This window comes from Dinoponera quadriceps, unplaced genomic scaffold (genome assembly GCF_001313825.1).
Source record: "Dinoponera quadriceps isolate SergipeBrazil2010 unplaced genomic scaffold, ASM131382v1 scaffold167, whole genome shotgun sequence".
In the NCBI taxonomy this organism is placed as follows: Eukaryota; Metazoa; Arthropoda; class Insecta; order Hymenoptera; family Formicidae; genus Dinoponera; species Dinoponera quadriceps.
In genome coordinates, this window is record NW_014554365.1 from 245,370 (window position 1) to 272,535 (window position 27,166).

At 47.2% G+C, this 27,166-nt stretch overlaps 1 protein-coding gene across 1 annotated transcript in view; it reads left to right on the plus strand.

The window, feature by feature from the left end:
• Window positions 1-27,166, plus strand: part of LOC106747405 (glucosylceramidase-like) — a 141,753-nt gene that overhangs the window by 36,519 nt on the left and 78,068 nt on the right. The gene's annotated exons all lie outside the window — the stretch shown is intronic.

Genomic DNA, 27,166 nt, shown 5'->3' on the forward strand with positions numbered 1-27,166 from the left:
TTCTCTACGCTACGAAAGTCTCGAGTATCAAATTGTCTTTTGATTATTGTTCGCTATATGATGGAAATTAGAACCAAGTTTTGATTTTAATTGTCATATTCGCGATCAACACTACACAATTAATTCGAATTGACGGTTTACATCGAGAATGCGATTTTCGTATTGAATATTTTTCGTATGAAATTTTATTCGCACGCGTGTTTTCCGCGATATTTGCTTGGTTCCTTGCTTTCTTGATATTGGCTTGGCCCGTTAAAAACAGCTCGAATACAATATAATCTTCCTATCTCCTATTTGCTTCTGGACTCGTTACACGCGTCATTTGCTGGCTCATTTTTACACGTTGCACACATCCACATTATGAATATCTAATGTGCGCGGCGTTCCGGCGTACGAATATCGAGTCGACCAAATATCGATGGACGCTTTACCGCCCTCTTTGTGAAGACGCCGCGAGGGGTGCGGATAAACGCGCGGAGGGTCGACACAGCCGTAACCAGGTCATGCTGCGCGATGTCGGCGGATCAGGATCAGTCTTGACAAATATCGAAACACATCGTCCTTATGCTGCCAACCGTCGTATACGGAGGGTGGTTTCGCCGCCGGTGTGTCTGTACAGGGTGATTCGGAGTTACCTCGGGGCTCACCCTTCCCAAAGCAACCTTGAGCGAACTTATGCGAGCGAATCAATTACCCCTCGTCCCTTCCGGAAGACTGACTCGAGAACACGTAGTTGTCAAGCATGTTTCGTGTCGCTCGAGCTAGCCTACAAGCAGGAAAAAGTCGCGTCTCCTTAATTTTGAAGAAGGAACAAACTTTTGTGATGTGTAATCAACGCGACCCGGCATCTTGCATCGCTCTATTTTTATCGAATTTAATATTTCATAGATTAACGGGATATCGGAGTGTTGATTCACCGAAATTTTTGGGACGCGCTATGCTCGTCTCTGGCCGCATAGAATCGCATTAACATATTCGAAACGAACGAATATTTCTTTCTCGGTAGGCCCTCACACGATATTTACTTTAATCTAAATTCTCTTTATTTAAACCGGCTTCAACTATTCACTCGGTTTAACTAAATAATACACGATTTCAATCAAGCAGATTTAGATTTAAGTAAATATCGTGTAAGGACCTATCAGAGAAACATTCGTTTGTTTCTAAATATTCTTCCTCTCGGTGTGCATTACTTCAGTTTAACGTCACGTTAACATGCGCGTACACACACTAATGCATTGCTCATACGAACGCAACAGCAAGTAGCAAGTTGGATAAAGACTGACTGTCGATTACTTCCGTCCCTCCGTTCCTCGTGCACAAGCATACACGTGTCTAATGACACCGATAACGTCGCGACGTAATGTCACCAATGACTTGATTGACTCCTGTCGGAATTCGGCAGCCACCCCGACTGATCCCCTTAAAACGAACCGATGATGCGCGCACGCGGACTGACGTATGTGTAAAATGTTTCGCTTTTATTGCCGCGCGGCTCTCTCTCTCTCTCTCTCTCTCTCTCGTTTTCATTCTATTGTGCGTCCTATTTACCTGTTTTACGCAATAGTCGCGCGACAAACGACTCTAAATCACACAGTATACTTCGTACGCGTGTGTGCGCGCACGCGGTATGTCGATGCCGATCGTACGTACACACACGGCCGGTGTGTGTATGTATGTTTATCAGCCCGCACTGTGTGTATACGCCTGCTCAAAGTCCGGCGGTTGTGGCTGGCCGACCAGCCGTGTTTAACGAGACACGAGCACGGCTCACGTCAGATCGGCAATCGACACACGAGCGAATGCATCACGGCCGAGTAACTAGCGTGCTTTTCAAATGAAAAATCTCGCTCGGACCGCTTTTTTCCGCGGGTCTGACGCTCGCCCGTTCGCTCGTTTGTCCTCGCCCGTTTTTAAACGCTCTCGACAATTCGCCCGTCGCGATTCGTCGCGCGGAGTGTTTGATTCCCGCCGAGCTCCGTTAAATCCGATATAATGCGAGCTTTTTGGGAAGATCCTCCCAACAACCTCGGTTATTGTATTGCAACGCGGTACGGGATTTTGTCATAATTTTTTTCATTACTTCGAGTTATGGGCAATACATCCCTGATGCGTAAGCAAACGGTGAGGGAACGACATGGGAGTGCTCATTCGGACCGCACGCATTTCCCGAACGCTTCCTCCCAACTCGCTGAAAACTTCCCCGATCGCTTCCTTCCCGACTAGGAATTGTAATCTCCCGCGAAACACTCCCCTTGATCGCGAAATAAAAAATTCCGGAGGAGCCGACGACGTCCCCTCGTCCTCCATAAAGCTGCCTCAGTCATGCGAAGATCCACCCCCTCGTCGGTTTTCGTCTACGTCACGGTGACTGTCTGACAATCGCAGTGTGTGCGCGTTAGTTTGGCCGCACGCGCGCGAAAACGCGCGAAACCACCCCCACCGCAGACGGTCACGCGAAACGTCCGCGGGGCGAAATCGCGTCGTCACCCTTACCGGGGTTCGAGCGGGGCTGCAAGGAGGGCGAAGGGACGAGTCGTTAACTTAGCCGGGCTCGACGGGCGAGGGTACGTAACGAAGGGAGAGACACGCAATCTCCGTAATAGAGGGGCCGCAAAAATGGGGGCGAAATACGGGCGAGGAGGCGGCCGCTCTCGTCAAGCGCAACGCGCGTCCCCGCCGCGAATGCCCGCGGCCGAGCGAGCGTGTAATTAAAAAGTGGAAACGTAGACGGAAATTGTTGACGCTGAAGACTCAGGACACCCCCGTCACCTCCCGGGGCTCGAGGGCGGCCGGCGGTGTACGTGCTGTTGCGCGATGTTTCTCGAAATCCCGTCCAGATGGGACCGGCGAGGGAAGTATTTCTCCTTCCTTTATTTGCGCCGCGGAAAGTGAGTTCCAGACGATTAAAAACGTCGTAAAACGTAAAAAACCGCGCATCGCTCGCTCCGGAGAACGCTTCTCCGGAGAATCGAGTTCGGCCCTCTCTTTCCCCCTGTCTCCATTTCTTTCTCTCTCTCTCTTTCCCTCCCTTTTTGTCCTCTCCGGGCCTCACGAGCGGAAGTACGGTTCGGTTGGGCGACGTCCCCGAAGTACGACCAGATGCGACCGGCGAAATGAAGATTCTTTTTGGATGTCGGAAAGCGAGTTCCGCATTTTTAAGGTAAAACGTAAAAAGCGGGTTTGCGAGTTAACTCTCGGCCGGTGGACGGCCGAGCCTCTCAAGACCCGTATATACCTTGAAACAGTCTCGGAACTGTTTCACGTCGCAGTCGCGTCTGGATTTCGCGGGAATACCTCGTGCAATCATTGAAACGAACATTTTGCACGCGCGTGTCGCCCAGCGACCGGAGAATTTACTGCGAGTTTCGTTCGCCTGCATTTGCGAAACGTTCTTCTTTCCCTTCCTTTTTACCCCGATTGCGTTACGCGGCTGTTTGATACCGACGGGAGAGAAAGAGAATTAAAACAAAGCGCGACGGGACAATAAAGTAAAGAGGGAAAAAAAGAACGCGATATAAAAGTTTGCCCGGGAAAGCATAAAAAAAGGAAGCAACGATGTCGCGTGTCGACCGCTCCGCTCCCGAGGAATAAAGCTGGCGCAGCGGTACGCGTCGAACGACTGGGAAACTTGATTCTCGAGAGACCGCGGATCGGGGTCAATGTCTACGATCGACGTCCCGATAAATCCGGACGCCTCGATGCGCGAGGTGGCTGCGAAAAAAGTCGTAATGCACCCTGCGTAAGAAACGAAGGGGCTTCCGATAACGTTCGGGGAAAAGGATCGCGCGGTGGCCCGCCGAGGACGTCGTGCTGCGCCGTCGGTGCTTCGCTTAAATTCCCGACGATTATCTCGGCTGGTGTTTTATAGACGAGCGGTCTTTACGGCCGCCGAATGCGGGCGCCCCTTTAACGACGACGACGACGACGCTCTTTTCGCCGGCTCTTTTATCGAAAAATTAGTGCTCGATGCGGCGATGACGGCTCGCTTTCTCTCTCTCTGATCTTTCTCCTTCTTTCTTTGTCGAACGAAAGCTGGAGAAAACTTCGAGAGCCTGGGCACAATTCCACTCCTGGTGATAATATATTAAGTCCGTGATAAGGTCCGCGATGGCGGAGGGCAGGCAGGCGTGGAGGGAGAGGAAGAGAGAACGTTGCATAACAAATAGCCGTCTGGCGCGCGCAAGCGGACGAGTCGCTAACGATGACGTTCGTTTATCACGTGCAGCCGCGGCTTTAACCTTTCATGTGTCTAGCGGGCTGCGCAAATTCCGCTTTTTCCACAGCCGGAGATGGTGCGAGGCAGAAAGGGGACAATAATTTCGCTCCTGTAAACCGTAATTTGATATTCCCGATGCACCGGAGGCCGTCGAGCCGGCGGCCTCGGAAAGGACCTCCTCTCTGTTTCCCTTCCTATTTTTTCAGGCAGAATCAGGGCAATTAAGCAACGGGGAAATGTGCACGCAATTAATGGATCTCGTGTAGAAAAATAGCGGGATGATGATACCGCTGTGTGTGTTGTACGCCGTTTAACGCAGGAGAAGAGCGACAACGGAGGTCGCGCAGCGATGAAACTACGGTGCGGCCGGCGATGCATGCAACGCTGGATGCGATTGTAATTCCGCGGGGCTGCGAAACGCTAACCTTCAAGAGGCGTGGTGAAACGAGCGAGTTTTCAATACTTCCGCGAAACGTCGACGCCGACGTTAACGCGCCGGTCGACGGGAGGAAATCTCCCGTTTCTCGACGGCCCAAGTTGCGACGTCGTCGAAGTTGCGGTAGATTGAACGCTTGTTAGCACTTAATTTCGCAACATAAATGTGAGCGTAGCTGCAACCATCTCTCTCTCTCTCTCTCTCTCTCTCTCTCGTTAATCGCGCAACTGTGGTGGTGCGGGACAAACGGCGGCGGCGGCAGCGGAGCGAAATATCGATGGGGTGAGCGAATCTTCGATACAGACGCGAAATCTTAAATTGCCTCCTTCGAGGAGTTACACGATCTCGTCGGGAAGCGAGATTTACGTCAACGTCAGGATTATGAGGGTGTACTACGCGCAAAAGCCTTTGTTGACTAACGCGAATTAGCCAATTCCGTCTGCCTTCAGAGGGTTGCAATCACAGCGACGTAGACGGAAGAAAGAAACTGTCAGCTTGAGCTGTATTCACCTTCACTTCGGGGACGATAGATATTGCGGTCTAAACTGACGTTAATACGATGGCAGAGCGGTGTTATGAACGAGAATATTTTATTAGCTCACTTATTAGTCATGAGAGAAGCTCAGGTGTCATAATGGCGTGTCCAGACTAGTAATTAATTACGGCTTTATGGATCGAGTTTCTTCTCATCTAATGATTATTTCATGATCATTAGATGATCGTACGATACAATGAAAAGAAAATTGTTTAACGGAAATAGAGATGGGGCGGAAAAACGGCTTTATTGACTTTCCCGTTTTGTAACAAAACACTGTGTTTTTTCAAACACAACCAATTTTTTAAATCACTTTTAGTGAACCACATCATTCTTGTTCCTCCTCGACCCATTAAGCAGTATCGCCATGTTTTTCATAAATAATAAATAAGTTCTAATAAACGTTTCATAACTTTGTATAGAATTGGTTGAACATTACCTTGACGAATGTAATCGTTAAATTTTCTATTTAAAGTATTAATTATTAACAAAGTTATTCTACAAAATGAAGGGCCATAATACCATCTTCTCCCTCGCTATTGCTATTCGCTGGATACATATTTTACTGTAAGAACAGATTAATCAATGTAGGAGAGCTCTATTTTGTACTAAACGGCAAATTGCTATTAACACACGCATTAACTCAACAGAACTTTCCTATCTTGCCGGGAAAATCGTTTCTGCTTTAATTATATAAACAGGTCGCTAATTTGGGTTACATTTATTAAATTTTATCGCTGCCGCGAGAAAGTGTACGTAGCGGCAACGATGCTTTCGCCGCAACAGCAAAATTATTTTTCCCCGTGCACTCGCGCGCAATCGCGTTGTCGGCGAGTTGAGTACCCGCGAGTACCGTACGTGTACGAACTTTCATCGGGGATTATAAAACGTCACATACGTACATATTCATTTACAAAGTAAACGTGGCCGGTGGCAATCGTGGCCGGTTGACGTAGCCGGCCGTGAACCTCGGCGCAACAAAGTAGAAAATGATGTCCGGCCCGACTGCTTGCGGCGCTCTCTGTTGCAACGGCCGTAACGAGGAGTCGTTTATCACCGGCGATCGTAAAAAGAGCCGGAGACCGGACCTGTTCAATTCATTTAGTTATGTTAACAAAGTATTAACGCGCGCGATAAGCCGTCCGTCTTATCCGGCAGCGCCGATGAGAGAGAAGAAAGGCGCGGGGGGTAGTTTCGTGCGGCGTCCGCTGGCGGAAGTCGTGTAATTTTTCTTCCGAGTGGCATGTCCCGAGGCGCGAACGTACCCTCGACCGGCAGTTAATTTATTCGGCGGGTCTCGCGACGAACTTCGAGAACATGCGAAAAACTCTCCGCAGGCGCACGTACGACGGACACCGGCTGCGAATCCGGTCCCGAAACGTATGGGAAATTCATTTTCTAACGAGCAACGGAGCCGTCGGTGATTGTGAAAACGGCTGGAACTTCACATCGTGTTTACCCGCGAGGACGGAAACGAACCGGCCGGGTCGCTGAGCGTTTAGTTAATAAAAGAATGAAATAGCCCATCGTTACGCGCATCAACGGGATAAAACGGCGTGCGGTCGCATTGTTTTTCGCACGAATCGTAAAATATCGAAGAGCCGGAAATCATCGATATTTCATGCGTGACTTCTCCTTAAATATTGCACACCGTTGAAAATCACGCGCAGAATTCTTTCGGAATTATTAAGATGAAACCCGGATTTTCGTTAGGCTGAAGTAAAATTCACGCAAACGAATTGCGAAGTCTCCATGAACATTCCCGAAGCAATCGTATAGAAATATTTTCCTTATTTTCGATTAATCGAATAATGATAACAGATACATTTAAGTCATGCAAGCTCCTCGCTCATTATATTCTCCTGATACGATTCTGTGAAAATTTCGCAGCATCCGGATTCTATCGGAGTTTGGTTTGGCATTAGGAGAACATGATCAGCGAGAAGTTTATCGCAAGGGTGTGTTGGAAATTTAACATGAGAATTTTAACAAGGACCGATTATAACGCAAGTACAAGGTATTTTTTTACCATGTACGTGATGGTCAACATCGTTTATCGTGTTAACTGCAGTTGATCCGCAGCAAAGCTTGCGACGATGTGTCACGATACCGGACAACATCGCGGATAATGCCTCGATTTAACGACTATAAAAAATTTATAATGTTGTCGAAGGCAGCGGTGACGCCCGGCTCGTCAACGGCAAGTTCTCCCGTAAGGACACTTCCAGCGATTTCTACGACCGCCTGCTGCGCTTACGAGCTGCTTTTTTGTGGAACGTCCGGCTCTTTGCGAGCGACGATCCGCCGAAGTTTAACGGCACGACATAAATGTGCGCGCGAAAAGGCGTGGGAGAAAAAACGGGGAAACGCCGGTTCCCCACGAACGATCGCGCGTCAAGATCGAAATCGAAGCGTGAAAATTGGACGACGCCGGCTAACATCGTCCGTCTAATTTTATCCCGCGCGTATTTTCACGCATAAACGTCGTCCACTTTATGCGACTATTCCCGACGTAGTCGATTGAACATCTGCCGCGTAAGCAGGCAGGAAGATCTCTCTTCATATCGTATGGCCATTTCGCATCTTCTATTTTTCCTCTTTACTTTTTTTTGGAAGAGAATATTTTCTTTCTCAACTCTCCATTAGTAAAGTTGAAGTTGAATGTAACACCACACCTCGTTTATTTTACAGCGTGCGCTGTTTCTCTCAGGGCCAATTTCAATCTCCGATTAACTTGATCGATTAAGTATTAACCGTGACTGATTATTTCTCGTCAATTCTGTTTAACGATAAATGCGGTTAGTCAATTCCAATGAAATAATCAGCCGATTAATTAATCTGAGGTGAAACTCAAAATTACATCTCGGCTAACCCATCTTCCATTCCGTATTCTAGTTGTCTTAACGCCAAGGTGGTTCAGGTAAGTGACATATCCCTCCAGTTTTTGCTTACGTCAGAACTCTCCAGTACCGAAGTTGGATCTGACTTTAACTTACGTATTAACGTAACAACAAATTTTTTTTTACTACTTTAATTTCACTTTATTTTCTTTTTCCATTCATGAAACAGAGAAAACACGATTTATTACTCCCAAGAAGATACTGCAAAAACCAGAATGTCAACAACAAGATTCTGACGAAGATTTGAAACCAAACAACCCTATTTGTTGAATCAAACATTCGTTCGTTCGCTTCATTCCAAGAGACAAATTTGTTTCAATTAAAGAAATTTTATCCAAATTAAATCCAAAGAAATCTTTTTCTCCGAATACAGTCCTTTATTTGATTGCTCGTGCTAATCGCAAATTACCTATATAATGCATCGGAGAAATGTACTGGAGGTACTTGATGCCTAATTAAGTGTTACGTGTGACAATAGAAATTAGAATTAGGTTGCGATCGTACCAGACAAATACGTGATCGCGAATATAAAAATTGTAAAATAAAGCTACATTGTTCGACTTTCTCTCTGAGCTCCGCAAAAATCATCGAGAACACAGGAAGTAAAATAAAATCGAGCCGAAATTCTATTGAAGGTACCCTCGAAAAAAAAAGAAACGACTATTTACGAGCCACTCGCTAACGTTTGACGTAAAAAGGATTAATTCGCCGTGCCGTTGTTCCCGTGTCGTTACAGTTCCGTCGAAGTTAGAGGCACCCGCTAACGTCCATAATTCAAGTAACGTCGCGCAGTGCGACGGACTAAACATCCGCGCCGCCGCGGTTCAAAGTTTACTTACAAAACAGAAACTTCGCGACGTATTTGAAGAGCATTTCGAAGCAAACGTGCGTCGTGCCGAATCTAAGGATTACATCGGTCTGATTTATTGTGTTCACGCGATTTAGAAACGTGGATCTCGCGTTATCTGCTGTCGCTCGGCTGCATCCTTGGAGCAGCGCCCGTTCGTGAGAAATCTCTCAGACACCGAGATCTATCTCAGCTTTATCTAAAAACGACCAATGTGCAGAAGCAATCGCTTCACATTATCTCTCGCTCGCGCAACAGTTCAAACGTCGCCGTTTGCGTTACAATTTATTTTATTTCCTTACGTTACACGTTACGTAACAGAACTTTTTCGTACACCTGCGTATACTATACGTAATCAATTATATTTCTATTTTTAGTAAACACCTGCCGAGAAATATTAGACAGGGAAGTACCCTTTCGCTCGAACCAGGTGAATATTACTCGAACGCGTATTGCTTCTTTGAGCGTGGACACACCTCGGCGAACTCGCCGATGAAGCACCTCGGAAATTGCTCGCGTCCACTCGTTCACGCGCGGGATCGTCGAAGCGGGGACGAGCGCTCGCGCGATATAAACTCCACGCCGTTATCATTGCCGCGAGACGAAGAGCCGCCGGCCCATTAGCCCGGCATCAACCAGGTCCCGGGATATCAAACGCAACAAGCCTCCTCCCTCGCTTATTCCTCTCGCGTACATCACGCGCGCGCCAAGCGCGCACCCCCATGCAAATATCCGTGGCGGGGAGCATCGAGCGGTGCATAACGCGCCCATAAGCCCCGAAGTCCTTAAACCGTGACACGACGAACTACGAGAGCTCGCAGGCGGGATAACGCCACGTCCGCCGGATTATCCCTTCGCCCTGATATCCCTCGGGCGAACGTAATTCGGAATACGATCCCCGGCGCTTTCATCCACCGGGCGGCTGGATGGTTTTTTTTTCCTTAATCTACGCGTACGCTCGGCGTCGTCGTCGTAACTGTCGGCGACGATGTGGGACGCAACTTCGCAGATAAGCCCGCAAGCTCCTCTCTATCTATCTCCTTCCTCGGCCCCTCTGCCCTTCTTCGTCTCGCCGACGCTCTCTTTCTCTCGGCCGAAACTCGTCCCTGATTATTTGTCGCCTAATCCGCCAACCGTGACGCCTTACACACGTTCACGATCTCGTGGTTTCCTCGTGGGTTCGCGGGCTACGTCGGGCTAATACCGAATTAATCTTTTATGCGCGAGAGTGTCGCGCGACGAGCTGATAATCCGCGCGGGAAGATTGTACAATGTTACGCCTACTCATTTTCGCCGCTCATTTTCGCCTCGTAATTCGTCCTGTGCTCGCGCTTTCAACGCGGAACGTGGAAAATGTATGTGTGATGAATAATTTCTCTTTAATGACCGAATGATTCCCCCTCTCCCCCTGGCTGAGGCCAGAAATATACACGGCACGGGTTGGAAAAGCGTTCACGCCGGGAAATATCGGGTATAAACGACCGGCTTCGCCTCGCCACGCCGGCGTAGTTTCGGCGAGAATTTGCGAATTGCATCGGCGAAACGTCAGAGCCGGAGACGAACTGGCCGCGCATAGTAATTACCGCGGCGTAACCGGGTCAGCTCCCTTACGCCGAAAGTTCCGGCTCCTTTCCTTTTTTTTTCCCCCTCGCTTCTCCGGCGTAACGGCCGAACTTCCGGTTCTGCGGTGCCCACCCCGGAAACGTAATGAAAATGAGTGGCGTGCCGGGTCGCCGCCGCTTCAAACCAGAGCGCGAATATCAAAGCCCGTGCGAAGGGGCTGCGCTTATATATATATATATATATATATATATATGTACACACAGCCTTGTCGTGCGCTGCTGCGCGCGAATTTCTCGCGCCTCCGTCGTGGAAACTTTTTTCATTATAGCGGATCTGAGATGGATGCGCGCATAATTGATGTGTGGACCTTTCGAGCGAGCCGCAAGCACTTCGTCTCATAAAGGTCGCTCCTGGATGGATACGGTCGGAGCCCTAAACGGGATCGCCGCAAGCGTGGGCGCCGGAAGAGACATCGATTCAGGACACCTCGGGTCTGAAAATCCTGACCCCGGAACCTTTCGCGGCTGGAATTTGTCCGGCCGATTTATTAACGTCGCCAAATTTCTCGCAACTGCCGTCATTCTTCGAACGATCAAGAACAGAGGAAGGGGGAGGCTCCCGGGTCGAAATTTTCATCTTATGTTAAACTTTTAGTTTCACAATGAGAGGAATTTCAAATTCGTCGACGATTACAACATCCCCTTAAAGGTTTAAAAGAGAAGTTCGCCAAAATAGATTCATATTAATCTATATTATATTAATCCAGGGTCATCTAAATAGGCGCAAACTATCCTTAAGAGCGTCCAAACAGCATCAAAATGTCGACTCGGGCTTTCATTCGATGAACGTCACCTCGTCGTATTCGACATTTAAATTTGCCACTTCTATTCGATTCTCAAGCCCACAGTGCGTCCTCTAGCGAGACAATCAACGGTGTCCTCTCGCATCGGGAGGAAGGTTGGGAAAAGTTTCGAAAAGTTTCACACTTTCTTCGTAGTTCGCGTTATTAAGTGGAACTTCTCGAATTCGATCGCGTTAATAGTTCCACGAGATGCTCGCGACGGAAGTTTTCGGTGCGAGCTGCGACAGACGCATCGGTAGGTATTGTTACGCCTCGTCGATATCGATTCGCGAGCGCGATACGCGCGCGTATAACTCTTTCAATCTCGACGGCGAGTTAGTACTACCTCCGGGAGGCGCGAAAATAAATATCCGGCGTTCTATATTTGTTAACCGGATGCTCCGGCAGTCGGGCATAAAGATTTCCTTCCGGGTGAGATAAGAGGCTCTGAGAGCTAATTAAAGTTTTCGGGGAGAATGTAGACCAACCGGTGAAGTTCCCGGCGGAGTGAAAACTTGGTTGCTATCGGGACACGCTTCGACTCAGGAGCACGACAGACTAGATATCCATCAGTCGTACATCACGAACCATGGGAGATATTACAGCTGTCAATGACGCGTGTTGTGTGTGTGTGTGCGTCCGTGTATGTTGGTATGTGATAACGATTAAATGAAATTTGCACGATACGACGTGACACAGGCCGCGTTTGACACAAGCCGTGACAACCGTCATGTACTTGTAGTTTAAGTCAATATAAACAGAAAGGTTTTTTACTATTTTACAAACAACCATGCAAAATTTTTAGTTATTGATTATTGAAAATGGCCATGTGCGCATATATTGGAGAAAACCCATTCAATTGATTCGGACAAAATTCTTGTTTGAAGTGTTTCGATTGTGAGAACTAAAATTTGATTCTCCGAACCAAACTTCTTTTTCATTTTCGTTTCAGAGAACCAAAATATTTGTTCGCCCATATCCCAACAAGAATTTTGTTTGAGTCAGTTGAATGGGTTTCTCAGTAAAAAGGTTTCTTTAATTAATAGTTCATAAAAGTTGGGTAGTTACTTGCAAAATAGTATAGAACTGTTTCGTTCCGAGTGGCTTAGTCTACAAGTACGAGGTCTGTTAAAAAGTATCGCGAATTTTGTGTTTTTTCAAAAATTATTTATTTATTCATGAATATCTATTTTGTCTCCTTCAAAGTAATCCCCATCAGATATTATACACTTGTGCCAACGTTTTTTTCAATCCTCGAAGCACTTCAAAAAATCATTTTTTGTGATCTTGTTCAGCTCCTCCTTCGATGCCTTCTTTATCTCTTCAATCGTAGCGTAGCGTCGTCCTTTCAAGTGCCTCTTCAGTTTCGGGAACAAGAAAAAGTCACAGGGGGCCAGGTCTGGGTAATACGGTGGCTGCGGCATCATTAGTGTGTTGTTTTTGGCCAAAAATTCGCGCACAAGCAACGATGTGTGAGCAGGGACGTTATCATGGTGCAAAAGCCAATTTTTGTTCTTCCACAAATCCGGGCGTTTCTGGCGGATTGGTTCGCGCAAATTGCGCATAACTTGCAGGTAATATTCCTTATTGACCGTTCTACCCTGTGGCAAGAACTCATGATGCACCACGTCCCTGCAATCGAAGAAAACTGTAAGTAAAACGGTCTTTTCGGTTTTGGCTCATGCGGCAGTTTCCATTGGGATGATTGAGCTTTGGTTTTCACGTCATAACTATAAACCCATGATTCGTCACCAGTTATGACCCTCTGGAGCAAATTTGGGTCGTCGCGGACAGAGTCCAACAGCTCCCCAGCAATGTTAATGCGATGCTGCAATAGGCAAAAATCGAAGACGAGCCAAAACACGTCCAAGCAAAACAGCTGTCAAAGATAAACTGAATATTCAAAATGGCCGAACTTGTCGGCATAAGTGAGGGACATGAGTACCAACATAACGCCACAAAAAAATCAAAAATNGCGGAAATTCAAAATTTGTGATACTTTTTGAACAGACCTTGTATATCACAGCTGTTATACATGGTAACACGTTCAAGGTCCAAAATTCAAGTTTCATTATACTGATATCGCTAGACACAACAGCTGTGATATATTTGTAGATGAGGTCGTTCTGAATGAAAAAGTCCTTTGCCATTTTGCGAGTAACCATGGAAATTTTTGAGTTATTTATTAAAAAAGCCTCTATGCACGGCTATTTTCAATAACTGATAATAATTGACCTAAATTACGAATATATGACGGATACTACGGCTTGCGTCAGACATCCTGTACATATATTTTGCGAGAACATATACACGCGAGGTCATTGCAAATTCTATCATTGCATAAAAAGTATGCTTTTATAAAACGTTCTCGCGCAAAAGGTGGGACTTCTTATAAAGAGCGACCAGAGTTTTTACCAAAGGGCTAAATTTACAAATACCACACAGCATATATATATATATATATATATATATATATTTCGTAGGTGGCTATATTGGAGCAAATCGATAAAAGATTACATGGACATTTAGATTTTGAGTTACTCTCACTGTGTGCGTTATCCGAGTAATTGCAGCACGATAAGGATCCAATATGCCCTCCGATAATCTCCGTCGTACTTTTTCCCACGGCCGCGCGCTTAGCATCCCTCGTATCCTCGTCGCAAAGGGAGGGCCAGCGGTGTAATAACTATAAATATCGGTAGGTGTGGTCAATTTAATTTTGATTACACGCCGCCATGAGCCGCCGTAATGAATAGGCGTTCGCGCTGATAACGTTAAATCCCGGGCATTCTACTCGGGCTCGCTTATTGTCCGACTCGCACGGCTCGCATAAATCTCTGCCTCCCTGTGGACAACTAAAGGTGCCTCCCCGCGAACATCAGGTAACTTTCGTCGAAAACTTTCGAACGAAATTGCAACCCTTCTCGAGGATCGGTCCTTACATGGAGAGAGAGAGAGAGACAGAGCGAGCGCGCGGGATGATTTGCTCCAATAACTAAGCCGAAGTCGACGCTCCGACGATAAAAGAGAAGAATAGACGCGAAGTTTCGCGACGTGCGAGGAATCGTGAGAGACACGTGCCCACGTGCGATGTTCTCGTCGCCGGCGAAAATCTGTCGCTGAGAATTTCCCGGATTGACGTTATCGTTTACCATCGTGGTCGTCGTTTTTTTTTTCTCTCCGCTTATCGGATATTGATCATCAGCTCCGATCGCTCGTAGAATCTTTATAGACGCGTCCTGATTACGAGCGCGATTGATGATTCGGACGAAGGGCGTGCGTGTATCGCGCTCGCGAACGATGGCGAAGAGAGCCCGTATGGAAACCCAGAGAATATTAAAACGTCCTAAGATCGAAAAGATGTCTTTGAGACGACGTCTGAAGGACGTCTCTGAGACTTTTTTAGACATATCGTATGTGAATGTTTCCTCCAGGCGTGAACTTTTCCATTTTAGATTCCCAGCATAGATTCCGATTAGAATATCTCAAGTTGTCTCAAAATAGGCTACCCCGCTACCAACTGGGAATCCCATTTTTATCCCGAGCATGAAATGAAGCCTTTCCTCTGCGATGCTGATTGACTGCGCACTGCAATTTCGTGCCGCGTGTCACTAAAATGTCGTTGCTAAAGTCGAGTAACAGTCTGACTGAATAACGAGATTAGAGGGACGCTATATTCAAAAACTTCACTGACAAAATGCTGACTTCTTTCTGCAAAATTTACGGTCGGGTCGACTGCGCAGAATGAAATATATACACCGTGAAAGCGCGAAAATAAATCGGAGCGTTGATCGATAAACGTTGCGAAAACGATTAAAAATGTCCAAATTGACATTTTTTAAATGTAAATATTTATTTGATATAAAAATCCTGCAGTTTATGCATGCCAAATGTGTCAGTGGCCCAGCTCGGACAAATTCCAAAGAACATTTTTCGATTAATTTTTATACCTTCAATTAAATTTCGAAATCTAAAAAGATACGAAAAGTTTGCGGAAATACTATTACATATTTCGATTAGACCTCCCATTAACTATGATAAAACAGAATAATGCACATTCATCGCATTCACAATCATATCACATTTACATTCACGTAAGATCATATAATCTATTTCTACAATTTATATGTACAATCGATTGCGCGGATGCCGTACCATTTGCCAGACCGATAGTCATTAAACATTTTTCACCAGTCGCGCCGTTCGTTTTTAGCTCCGCGTTCCTCACAACCACTGATTAATCCAAAAGCGGGAGTGTATTCGAAGGAGTGACATTTTGACAGTTTGACGCAGCCGAATGTTTCAGTAACGAGGATTCGCTCGTGTGTAACGCGTTTTTAATTAATTTTAGACGCAAGGCTCGGATCTTCCTGTTTTATGCGGAAAATCAAATTGACCGCCCCGTTGACAACAAAATCTCAAAGATCATAATTCAGCGAGTAATTCTGGATCCTTCTTCCCGGACGGCTACGGCCAATTATTCTGAGAGATCGGACTGGATTCCAATTAGATGCCGAAAAATCTACGAAGGGGATTGCACAGAGTCTCCCTCGCGATACCCCGACTGGATGCGCGCCAGGGCGCGCGGCCCGCCGATAATTGCATTCCGCCTCTGGCAATTAGGCGCGCTAACGCGCGCCCAAAATCGAGACGTTCGTCTGGACGGGCTGGACGAGGAACTTTCTTTTTGCGTAAGCAAGCGACGGGTTAACGCGCCATTGCGCCGGACGGTTAAGTATGGTAATGAGTTTCAACGCATACGCCGGCCAATAGTCATCAATTATTCTGAATAATGGCATGCAAATAGGGCACAGCGTAGGCAATTAATGTCACTATTTGCGAAGGCTTATCCCTGGTGCATAGAACGCGGAGCCGCAGTGACGTCCTATATTTGCCGATCGTAGGTGTAACGCGACGCTCATTGGGAACTCGACAAATACGCGATACTGATCATTCCGCTGTGCCCTCCCATCGTATACGTTAGTATAATAACCTCGTCTCTCAAAACGCTTGTACAAGCGGGGCTTAATTGAGCCCCGGCGTACCTCAGCGTGACGCGCGCGAGTCGCGCGCACCCTCCCCGACGGTCCGATGGATCCGGGCGCTTTTCAGCGCTGGTTCAGCGCCGATTCCGAGCCCGATATAATTGAGTGATCGACGCTTTTGTTTCCGCCGCCTAACCACCGAGCAACTATTTATCCGTGTGACCGATCGGGCACACGTACGCTCGCGGTAACGTCGTTAGTAAGATTCTGCCGAACGAGAGCCGATCCGTCACGCAACGTTCCTCGTGGCGTATATCGCGAGCGCGACTCCTGCGTTGGCGCGAGTTGATCGCGGGAGACAAATCGAAGCCGTCTTACGGCTTTCGAGTTTGGAATCTTGAATACCGAGTGAACGATACTCGGTTCAAATAAAGAGAATTTAGATTAAAGTAAATATCACGCTTGGACCCCCGCCAGAAGAATGCTCGTTTGTTCTTTGATATATATTTTTCCCAGTGTGAGAAACTCCGTGTAATTCCAACGTTCTCCCAAAGGTCGGTTCCCGGCTCCCATTTCACGCTACAATTAAAGAAAATACAGGAAACGCGTCAAGTATTCACACTTTGCAAGTACACACACACACACGCAAGCTTCTCACGGCAGCCACGGGTCGAAATAAACAAGTCAAAGCGGCAACAATTAAGCTTCTGACACACTTTTTTAGAGGAGAATGGAACTCCCAATTGGTGGCGCAATTGGGATAGCCTATTTTGGAGAACACCTCCCGATATCCAGATCGGAGTCCGTAAGTCGGGAATAAAGGGAGAACATTTTTCCACGCGGGATGTGATCTCCTCGTCTCGCTCATTCGTGGATCACAGGGGTGTGCGGATATTTGCGCTCCGGCGAGTAATAGAAGGAAGAAACGAAATCCGACAGGTGACGCATGCGGCGCTCTGCCGGGGCTTCCGTCGGTGCTTCAGATTAGAGGGCGGAGTTCAAATGGAGCCGGTCTCCGCGCGACGAGGATTAAACGACGCGACTTCCGAGACGCGACCGCTGTGACGAACGAACGAACGAACAAACGGTCTCAGAAGAAGGTGTCGGCAGTTCCTCTCACGTTCACCGTCGCGTCCTGCGACCACCGTTCTATCCACTCGGTTTGACAGGACGCGTTCGCTGCAACGGGCCATTACGCCGCACCCCACGAATCCCCGCCGACGGACGGAACGACGGGGTGTGTGCGGCCGGGCGAGTTCTATTAATTAACGGGCCGGAAACGAGCGCATAAGTGTCCTTTGGGCGCTCGAAATAATTAGCCGCGACGCCCTATAAATATCCGCCGGGGTATTATTGGGACGGAGCGCGGCGCCGCGCGAAAGGACGATTACGAGACGATGGAGCGGCCGGCCGGCGTGTAACCAATGTCGGAAACGGTTTAATCTCCGCCTGTCATTTTGCGCGCCCGTTCTCGCCGTCCGCGAAAATTTTATCGCCGCTCGTATTACGACGGCTATTCGAGCGAACAAACACGCGTATTCAGCGATCCACGCCCGTTCATCTTTCCCTCGTCGTCTTTCCTCCCGCCGTCGCGCGTGAAACGTCTCTCTGCGTCGCTTCCTTTCTCTCTCTCCCCCTTTCTCTTCCCTTTGTTCAACATAGATTACGAGTCTGTAGAAGGCATTGTGGTGAATAATGCAGGTGTTGATTTCTCTATTCTGTCTATCTCGGTATTAAATATCTGTGCGTCGCCATTGCAAGCACTCTCGCTTGGGGCCAATAGGTAACGAACACCGTGAAAAATATGTTTAAAACAAATGTATGTTTAAAATTTTACGTTCGGGTTAAGTCACTCATTCCTTCGCGTATTTGTTCCTGATTCTTCACTTATGTATAATTATTTCTTTGCTAATCTACAAACTATTGTGCATATCAATGTCCGTAATTACGTATTGCTATATGATTGAAGCGTTTGAAAAGTTTTGTCTCAGAGTGCAGAATAAATAATGCCTGGTCCGTCTGTCTATCTCCCCTTCTGTTCCTCTTTCCCGCCGGCCGTAAATAATCAACGGATTGGAATGTATATTAATTACGAGTGCGACGTATAAAACTTTCACGGAATAATATCCATTGAGTAGCGTCAGCGGGCGAGGCGTCACAGGCGTCCGATGATCGATGGCTTTTCGCCCATAAATTGATACCGGAGACGCGTTTATCTCGCGCATGACCCGCTGACCGAGCAACGGGTCGAAACATCGCGGCAGCGTCCACGACCGAGTTACGATAAATACAGCGTACAGTTCATTATTGGCGAGGGGTTCTTTGTGATGATAAATCGCGCGAGCAAAAACGTCCGTCGCGACTCAGACAGACCAGATGATACGCGTGACCGACGGAAAGCGCGTAAACGGGGTTGCCATCTCTCCGGTTTTCACGTCCGAGCGAAAAAAGAAAGTCTCCGGACTTCCGGTCGAAAGACAAAATCTCTTGGCCAGTGCGGCCAAACGTGTAATCGATAAATTATGAACTTAGAGGAAAGCAACATCATTGAGAAACGCCGTAAGTAACACTAAATATACTTTTAAAAAGGCAACTGTAGAAATTTTGATTTTGTTAGAAGATGAGTGGCGTCTCTTTTGCCCATTTTTTAAGAGTTAAACTCGCACGCCGCGTGATTCAAAATCATCGATCAAATCGAGCGTCGACGCTCGGACGCGGTTCTGCGTTGCTCGAGATTATTTCGCCGATTTCTCTTCAAACCGCTCCTAGAGATCGACGCGTATTAATTTCACGTTGCCTTTCATCGGCTCCTTATTCCCAATCGGTACCGTTCTTCTCTCTCTCTCTCTTTCTTTCTCGTTTACTTAAATCTCGCTCATGAGACTAAAAAGTGTGCATTAGCGTAATTTACGGTCCAATAAATCAGCCGGCTCGCCATCGCGAGAACAATTCCGTGACTAAAGAGAGAGAGAGAGAGAGAGGGGGGGGGGGGGGGGAAAAAANGGTTCGACCCGGGGTAGCGAAAATAGGAGCACGGCAGGCCGGCGGAGAGAGTCTTCTTTCCCCCGAGCCGTAATTTTATACAGCCGCTCGCTCGCTCACGAGCGTTCCGTTCGTTTTTCGCATTGTGGCGCCTGCATTTTGGCGCGATGTGCGATAGGCGAACGAACTGGACGCTTTATTGTTATCTCGCGAACGTCACTCGCGCGCATACAACAATCACCACGCTTGCTCCCCCCTTCTTTCTCTCTGTTTCTCTCTTTCCGCCGTCGAAATCCGCGCTCCGCTTATTTACACGGCGCGTCAGTCGTCATAACATATTCATACGCGTGGAGAGCAGCGGCTTATTTAAAGCGACAACCGCGAAAGATTCGAGACGACGGTCCGCGCGAACCCCCGGAAACCCGGAGAAAGCAGCAGGAGCGAATTCCGCGTGTCGTATTCTTGACTCGCACTGTAAGCACGCGAGTCCCGGCCGGTGTTTACAAGGGAATCCGCCCGGTGGCAGCCGTCGCTACACCGGGCGAGCAATTAGCGAGAGCGGCGGCGACGAACGGCAATAGCGATTTTTTCGCCGGACAATCGGACGGCGACGTCGAATTCGGGGATCGAAGGGAGGCATCAAAGGGTTGAAAGCGCGATCGTACGGGCGATTTCGGGGAGGGGGTGGAGGGCGCAGCGGACGGCGCGACGAGTGGCGGCGAGAGACGACCGCAGCAGGGGGTGGCTCGCGCGACCCAATTTTCGCGAGATTGTGATCAGGCGAGCGTAAAACCCGTATAGCGCGTGGGACGCGCTGGAAGGGAACGCCAAAGAGAACGGCTTGGGATTCAAGCGGCTGTCCAAGCGCGGCTCCGGGTATCGTATTTACGATATTGCCGGCCCGTCCTTTGCCGTAACTGCTTTACCGTACCGACACCGGCCGCAGGAAATAACGGGAGCGCCGACGAAACTTGATTTGTGCCGTCAGTATCGATCAGATACTGCCGCTCGAATAAAACGCCTCCCCCTCCTGCGGATCGCGAAATCGATTTTGCGGGTCGCGGGGACGCGTGAAGGGGAAAAAAAGGAAGAAGAGGAATGCGCATCGGCCGCGGGGAATCCGGTGAGCGTCACGTGAGCGTGAGTCAAGTCCGGCTGGTAATCCGCGGCCGTCGCCGACGTGGCGCGACAAATCGAGGATTAACGGTTAAAATGTTTATTGGCGCTGCAAGCTTTCCCTGAGAGCTTTTCCCGAAGCGCCGAGAACGCGGATTACCGCGTCGACTGCGATTACGCCGCGTCAGTGGGAAGTCGTCTTGCGAACGTTAAATGTCTCCTTCAGATCCGCGAAGGATCGATACGATTTTAAGCCGGCGATGCCGCTCAATACGGACCGCGTGTTATTCAGCGTCCGATAATTTCTCCCGAGATCCGGGTAACGGGCGGGTAAAAAGGCTGAAACTTAACAGAAGAGCCGTGTATTATTTTGCGAAGTTTGCAATAGTTAATGAGAAATTAATGAAGAGTTAATGGGGAATTAATTAATCTGTACGAGCTAATGAGCGCACGGAAAACTGGGTAGAGTGGGTTTCGTATAAAGTAAAACACTTTTACTTCTGAAGATAGCAAAGATTAGTGGGCTAAACGGTTATTTTTACTAAACGATTGCAGCAGTAACTATTACTTTGAATAACTGGTTATTCAAGTAGCTGGTTATTCAGTTAAATGGTTACTACAATTTATCACGATATTATCAGAAAACAATTTAACTGATTATCGATCAATTCAACTAATTAAACGGTTATCGCTCTCGCAAATAAAATTAACATTCATAATATGTTAGTCGACACTGAAGTATAAAATATATTATTTTAACACTTGCAAGTGTTACTCACACATTTACACGGATTCACACCATAAAATATTTAGATAACATAAACACAATATGTTAAACGCACAATACGTTTAACGCACAGGTTAAAAATTTAACACAACAGTTTTAACAAGGGCTAATTTTAACACAAATACAAAATAGTCTTTACCGTGCAGAATATTTTCTATCCCAGTGATAAAACTGTTTCTGCTGTGATTACGAGTAATTCGCTAATTTGATCATGCCAACTAAATTTTATCGCTGTCGCAACGAATATGCAGTAGCAACGATGGTTTCGCTATAATAGCGAAATTATTTTTCTCCGTGTACGAATTCTATCTTGAATTTCGAGGATATTATACAGGCTATTCTACCAGTTATAATAGACTACATTAACATAACTGAAAAATATAGTTACTTGCTACTTCTCTATATTAACTTTGCATCCATATTTAATCTTCAATCTTCTCTATTGATTCAAGCTTGACGGTATCTGCGGAATTAATGCAGAACGAAAACTCGACTCGGTCGACTCGCGTTGACATTTCAAAAATATCTCGAAACCGTCCGACTGTCTATCACGTGACCAAACGCAATTGTTGTATCGTTTTAACAGAAATAAACTACTATTGTTGGCCCTTTGTTACAAACAATTCGCGTGGGCCTCCGATCGTGCTTTGAATCTCTATTCTTCGATTGACCGCATGCGCGACCACTCGATTTCTTTCATTCTTCGATTCTCGGCACGCCGCGTTGCACAGCGCGCGAACACACATAACGGGACAGATAAAAGTGAAGTTTCGAGTATCAGATTCGCTGGAATAGAGAAATTGGTCATTTGTGAAGAGCGCTCGTTTTTTTATCTCGGCTGAGCCACTTTGACGGAGACGCGAACTGTTCTTTAACCGCTGTCTATTATTTAGATGAAGTAAATAAGTTCGGTGCCTTTACATATGAGGCACTGCATTTTTGCGTTTCAGTTGCTCAAACCCGGTGAAGTTGCTACTTCTGAACGTTATCGGTAACATTTAAGTGACGAAATCGAGCGTAAAAGACTATTTACCGGCAGTGGAAGCAAGCTGATGATTCTATTGCCTACGACAACGAGCAGCCACACACACGGCGAAAGCGATCCTGGAACTTATCTCTTCTTTAGACTGGGAAATTATCCCACATGCGGCTTATTCTCCAGACCTTGCCCCTACGGATTATCACCTGTTCCAATCGCTTCGACATCACTTGGTGGATTTCCACTTTCAATCTGCCTAGGAGGTCAAAGGAAGCATCGGTGACTTCACCGAGCCAAAACCACCGTCCTTTCACCGAAGCGAGATTTGCCGGAAGATGGCAAAAGTGTGGAAAATGATGGGGCTTATTTCGAAGATTAACAGGTTATTCGTTTCTTTTTTCGTGGATAAACATTAAAATCATGCTAAAAGGGCATCGAACTTATTTATACATCTGTTAGTTACGGACGTCTGGTAGTACAAAACGGGCTGTGCACAGGATGAGTATCGACAAGTTCCAATCCGTGCGGAGGAACAAGGAAGAATCGTCCGATTCCCTTTAATAATGCCGTAACATCGGGGCAGCTGAGTCGTGCGACACGAACGAGAGGATATCGGCTGAGTATCGAGAGCAGCCTCCCCGTTGGGAGGGCCCGTGGCGCAAAATGCTGCGTTACATCAAATCCGATCCGCGGTGGATTATTCAGCGCGCTATAAAGTGTAATGTTTAAAACCATCGGTGTGATTAAATTTTATTAAATGCTCTCTCGCTATTTTATTCCCGACACGTTTTCGCCCGACCGAAACCGATTTCCATACATCGATTCCCCTCCCCCACCCCCCTTGCCCCCTCTCCCGCTCTCGGATTCGTTCACCGTTATTTTAACGATATGAACTATTTTCCGAGAGAGATGATTGAAAAATTAATTTCATATTCAAAAACGAACAATAACGCGTAACGTGACCTGTTTTCGTACGAAACGATATTTAGAACGGACAGCTCGTATTTGGGAAGTGCAGGGTGCGTACGCAGTAAAAGGTTTTGCGTGAATAACGGTCCACTGAAATGGTCGTGTTCACTTTAACAAGGTGAACGTGTTAAAAAGTAATATGCGTTAACAAGGTGAATGTTTTAACATATATATGTGTACATTTTAACACATTCTTCTGTTAAAATAACACGAGAATTTCAGTGGACCGTTACTTGCACAACATTTTCGACCGGGCAGTCTATTTCGCTGCCAGAGTATTTTTCTCTTTCTTTTTCTTCTCTCTTTTTTTTTTTTTTTAATATGGAAAACGGATATGATCAAAGTCACTGTGTTTGAGCCGGCAATACGAAAGTGAAGAGGAATTATCTGATATCGACCTTCCCATCGAGATTAATGCGGACCGCAAAGCGTTAACGGACGCTGTCCGAAGTATCCAGGGAACGTGCGCAACGAATTTACGTTGGCTGTCCGGCAATACGAACACGCGTGTTCCCGGCGAGTCCGCAACTAGTTGCGCTATCGATTGCGCCCAACTTCCGTGGAAATTGTGGACGGTATTTAATCGGCCGCGGTACGAAGTTCGACGATTCGCGGGTGATGTTAGATCGCCGGTTAACGTCGCCGGCTCGAAGAACGTGGCTAAAATGAAAATCCGATAATGTATCATCGTGAGTTATGAGTCTCGATTCTTTCTTCCCTCCCTGACGCGGAAGAAGAAGAGCACGAAAGAGAGGGTGCTCATCTTTACTTTTAATGCCTCTGCAGTATTCTCTAGCACACGCTATTAGCCGTAATTTCGAAGGGCCGACAAGCTTTTTATTCCACGGCGATACTCGAAACTAATTTTCCATAGCGTCGTTCCCCGTTTTTCATTATCTATCGTGACTGCAGCAACCGAACAGACTGAAGATCTTTGGGTCGTCTCGTCGTTAAAAGTTAAGGGAATACCATACTTAAAAGTTTTACAGACCTTCTCTCTCACTGCCCTTCCTTCGTTTTGATTAACAGCGAGCACACCCGGCGTTCTTACATTTGTAAATATATATCGTCATTACGACGTGGCGCTCGGAGATAATGTCAAACAGATTTCATGCGGCGTTAAAGTACACGCCGCAACTCTCGCGCATCTGTGAAAACCTCCGACGCTTCGCTCGCCGTATCATCCCCGTCGCGCCCCGCGATATTTTTCGCGTGTATACCGACGCGCAAACGGAAACCGCGCGCGGAAGGACCAAATGGCTTTCCAATATCGAGGCTTACGTGTACCCGGCGGGCGTGCCGCTGAAAAATACCGAAAAACAGTTCGGTTTTGCGCGGAACACGTTAGGCTCGTTAGTTATAACCATCTAATGGCGTATTCAATTACGGAGCGATACAAACGATAAGGAGGAGGAGGCCGAAAGAGAGCTGGTGATCAGGGAGCGCGAATTGGCGGAACTCGGGGTGAGGAGCGTTTGCGTTTTACGGCGTGTCAGGGGAAAGATATGCGAGACCCGAGTAGAAAAATGTTAGGGGAAGAACTAGTCACAGAAAACTGGACAGTTTTTAGTGGCTTGACTGAGTTAGACAGTAACTGTTCAGAAACTGTCCAAAAAATACCGACCATTACTTCTCGATCAGTTACTTGTCATAAACTATTCCAAGAAAATGGTCAATTAATACTGGACGATTTCAGTTTCCAGCGAAAACTCTTAAAATTCCGGCTGGTGTTTCTCGGCCATTTCCTGACGAGAGACCCGGCAAAATAATAAACAAATGAAATGCTCAAAGTCTTGTTAGAAACTGGTCAGAAACCGGCTGGTTTTACTATCCGATTGTCGTCGGAGCGGAAGTCTTCCAAACTCGTAAGTTTTCGCCAGTGAAACTGAAATCAGAAGCTAGCTGGCTAGAGAATTACCGGCCGGTTACTGGCTAGTAGCTGATTTAATTTCTACTTGGGAATCTCTCCCTCGGCTCGTTTCTCGCCGCACGTCGGGCGTCTTAAGTTTGAATCGCTTGGGTGTTTCAAAAAATACGTTCTTATTGATCGTCGGCCGAATTTGCATGACAGTTAATTTGCATATTATAAGGAAGTCGCAGATCCCGATCGGCCGCAGCCGCCGTCGGTTCCGATCGAACGTTTCCGACGGAGTATGGGCTTGACTGCTGCAACTTCTCCTCGCCTCGTCAGCCCCAACCGCGCTCCTCCCCGTCGCGCTCTTTCCATCGCCAAAAATAATGGTAGGAAAAGACATAAAATACTGCTCCGATTTTATGGTCCATCCTTTCACGAAGGGTCACGGGGAGAGCTAGCGCGGCGCTAGGTCACGTTGTAACAACTAGCTCACGGCGGTGTCCGTGCGACTGTACTTCATAAATTTTGTTCCCTTTTGGACGAAAAAGTTCCGCGATCTTGCGGGCCCGGCGGAGTGAGCTTCATTGTTCGGCCGCGTGATATATACTTCTTCTGATACCGAGCGAGCGGCCGGCGTTAGGGTAGATTTTCAACGGAATTTCCCCCAAGACCGTGACAGAAATATCCTCGCGGATTTCCACGTGCGCAACTCGTGACTCGTAAATTACCGGCTAATTTTCCGATCTTTCGGAGGGAAAGCCGGGAGCGAGCCGAACGGAATGAAATCCACCGCTGCAGCGAGCGGGATAGAAGCGCGGGGCTAAAAGTGCGGTGGGTAAGAAGTGCCACTTGCGATGTTTCGCGAGAGAAAAGGCCGTTGAAATATTCGTTTATGCGATTTGAGTGCGGAAAGCAGGCGGACGGCCAGTCGTTGTATCATCGCGATGGCACTTTTTACTCCAGCTCTGGAATAAGAAGATCGTTAAATGACAATCTCAGATAAAAATATTATATCTCGTAAATTAGTGATTGATAGCTTCATTAACTTTGTGGATTATTCAAATGAAACTCTAAAGAACGCTCGAGCGGAAGTACAGAATAATAGCTTATATAGTTCTGATATATTCGCAATAACACTGAAATTGGCACTTTTAGCTCTGCTCCTCGAGGAAAACGAACGGTAACGAAACGCGATGGGCGTAAAAGATCATTTCCCAATTATTCCGCAGCATCTCCAAGTTACAGCTTTCTTTTACTCGCGGCATAGTAATTTTTACATTCGGGACCTTTCATTCCCCCGGTCGAGTCGAATATTCACATTCGTGCTCCGCCGTCGGTCCGCGTCCGATTGTCCTATAAACTTCATAATTCCGATTTAACGTGCGCTGTTTTACGGCCGATTAACGACAGTCGTCGCGGTGCAAAAACAGGTAGCCGAAAGAGTCCACGAGTTAAAATGTGCATACCGGGACGGCGGAAGTCGAACAGGAAGATATTTTCGACAGACTCGATTTTCCAAACAGCAGGGAAGAGCACGCGCGCATCTCGTCGACGGCGGACGTACGATAAATATATCGTTGCGCACGGATCAACGGCTGGCAATGAAAAAAGAGATGCACGAATATATACTAGCGCGCGCGCACAATAAATATTTAACAATGCGTTTAACGTTTAATGCCGCCGCTATATAGAAATCGCGTTTCGCATGCCGCGACTGGTATTTCCGTCGGCGCGGAAAATCGTGGTCCCGGGCAAAACCCCCGCTCGATCATGGGGAAAATTTAAAAGGGCGCACGTCCGTCGTCCTGCGTTACGATTGAAATTTCGTTTCCGAGGCGTTACTGCGAAAAATGAAACCGCACGCGCCGACAATACAATGCACGCGTGGGCGCGCGCTCGTACGTATAGTGTACGTGTATATGTGCGAGATGCGCTGACATTTAATATCGGATCCGAATAACGAGAGGCGCAGAAATGAAAAGAGATAAAGACAGAGAGAGGGATATAGAACGATAGAGCGAGATAGAGAGCGATAACACCGCCGCCGTGTATTATCGCATCTTGCGTTAAAGCGCGGGTTTTAAATTACGCAAAAGATAAATGACTCTCAAAGACAGAGACGCGCGTACAACAAACGGGGGGGAGGGGGGGG